Here is a 2,780-nt window from a genome sequence, read left to right as displayed (position 1 = left end):
GTAAAACACTGAAACTTTAACAAACATACTGTAATAGATTATTATTTTCATGATTATTATAATTATTATTATTACTACTACTAGACACAAAGGCATTGTTCTCTCTCTCTCTCTCTCTCTCTCTCTCTCTCTCTCTCTCTCTCTCTCTCTCTCTCTCTCTCTCTCTCTCTCTATATATATATATATATATATCTTCTTCTTACCCTGTTACCTGCAGAAATGGTCTTTTTTATTGTATTGTTTCATCCTGGCCTCCCATTCCATTAATTCAGTAACTTACAGGCGGAATATTACCATACTAATGGAAGTCAGTGAAAAGCCATCTCTCAGAGCCATTCCCCACACTGTGCATTACACAATCTTGCTGGCTTGCAAGCAGCTAGTGATCATGTCATATCAGCAGCACATGCATCTTGTAAACCACTTTTCTACATATTTAATCCCCCTGGAAATAAAACATGATCTGTAAATATATGTAAATATCAATATGTTAACATGTCCATGTCTTGGCAGGCTGCTCGTATGTTGGATTCCATTTAGCACGCCGTAAATTAACCCTGCAGAGCAAGTGAAATACTGTATAGTGTGAGCAGGGAGCAAGCGCCTACTGCTCAGGATTTTTTTATTTTTTTATTTCACACTTGGCTGCCTGTGTAAAAGGATGCTGGCACCACTCTCTCCCCTACATTCATCTTGATCTAGGTGATTATCTGGAGCAACGAGGTAATCTAATGAGTTTTCAGGGCTCTCAGCCCTTCAGAAAGTTCCTCTGCTCAGCTCACTGCACACACTCTAACACACACACACACACACACACACACACACACACACACACACACACACACTGGCTGGCAGAGCGGGAGCTTTCAAAACCCTGCAAATAACTCTCTGGAGAAACTGAATGTGGATTATAGGTCAGACCAGCAGATTAGACTCATGTTAGGTTGATTATATGCCCTTTGTTTCTTAACATGTGTGGCAACAATACCAAATGGAACATTTTGAAGGTGTGCTTCTTTTATCTATATAAGGTTATATATGGCTGGCAAAGGCCCTTAGTAGAGTAGGCTAAAATGTCTGACATTTACTGTAAGGAAGGAAGGGAGTGAGTGAGAGACAGCAGACCAGAACAATGGAAAATCCCTCACATCCAAAAGCAGGAAATAGGGGGAGAGAAAGAGACTGGCTGCATTGTGGGTTAATAACACCAATTTTCAGCACTCAGTGAATTTTGCCAGAAATTCAGAAACCCCTATATGCCTCAACATTTAACATATTCTGTCTCTTAACAACTGCCAGCTCACTAGCAAAGCATCCTCTTGAGGCTTAAGTGATGTACATAGAGGACTAAAGCCCCATCCCCCCCCTTATGAGAGAGCCCATCTCATTAGGCTTGTCCGTTAGAACCATATGTACCAACAGCATTTCTGTCTAAATAATTAGTTGCCCACTGCTTGTGTCTGTGAACTGTGCCCACCATCAGCCTCCACACAAAAAAAGGCAGGAAACATTATTTTGTGGATGTAAACTGAAATGTGCAGCTTTCCTTTTCAAATAAATGTCCCCTCCTCAATCTACACCATGCCCCATAATGCCATGGGGGGGGGGGGGGGGGGGGGGGGGGGGCAGGGGGGTGGTCAGTGGCACTTGGCGGCAGCTGATGAGGGTTGAGGGAAAGCTGAACGGAGTGAAGTACAGAGATATCCTCAATGAGAACCTGCTCCAGAGCACTCAGGACCTCCATCTTGTAATCAAACAAGACAACACAGGAGTAGCTTTGGGACAACGCTGTGAATGATCGTCCTTCAGTGGCCCAGCCAGAGCCCTGACTTCAACCCAAGCGAACGTTACTGAAAAATTGCTTTTCACCAACGGTCCCCATCCAAATTGACAGAGTTTGAGAGGATCTGCAGAGAAAAATGGCAGAAAATCCCCAAATCCAGGTGGACAAAGTTTGTCACATCATACTCAAGACTCAAGGCTACTGTAATCGCTGCTTCAATAAATACTGAGAAAGGGTTTGAATAATCAATGTGATATCAGTTTGCATACATTTCAAAAATCCTGTTTTCACTGTCAATATGATGTACATACAGTATGTGTGTGTGTGTGTGTGTGTGTGTGTGTGTGTGTGTGTGTGTTTGTGTGTGTGTGTGTGTGTGTGTGTGTGTGTGTGTGTGTGTGTCTGTGTGTCTGTGTGTGTGTGTGTGTGTGTCTGTGTCTGTGTGTGTGTGTGTGTGTGTGTGTGTGTGTGTGTGTGTGTGTGTGTGTGTGTGTGTGTGTGTGTGTGTGTGTGTGTGTGTGTGTGTGTGTGTGTGTGCGAAATCAATTACCGGTAAGTGGCTTATAGAAACAGTAGGATATGTTAGTGTCAATGTATCAACACTTATATCTGAGAAAGCAGATCAGACCTTACAGCATGTAGTCATTTAATCATATCAGTAATCCCCTAACTACATCCTAAAGCTCTGGATGAATATTACAATATTGTGATTTTTATTTTTCAAATGCAATTCCATAATGTATTAGCACATAGAGGTAATGCAATAAAATTGGATGGAAATGGACAAACTGATACAATGGACATTAAATACGGGGGATTATGTTAATCTATGATCCTTGCCGTGGAGCAGATGTCAAACAAGGAGAGGTTACCTCTCGAGCTACATGGTCTGCCAACACACTATACGCCTGCCCACCAGCTTGGCTTATTGTTATGCTGTGGCCTGTCAACAGCTTTTCAAGCTTGTCTCATTTGACAGCCATTGGGCTTGAAGTCA

Source organism: Sprattus sprattus (genome assembly GCF_963457725.1).
Source record: "Sprattus sprattus genome assembly, chromosome: 10".
Classification (NCBI taxonomy): Eukaryota; Metazoa; Chordata; class Actinopteri; order Clupeiformes; family Clupeidae; genus Sprattus; species Sprattus sprattus.
The sequence above is the reverse complement of the archived record's forward strand: the minus strand, read 5'-3'. Positions refer to the sequence as shown.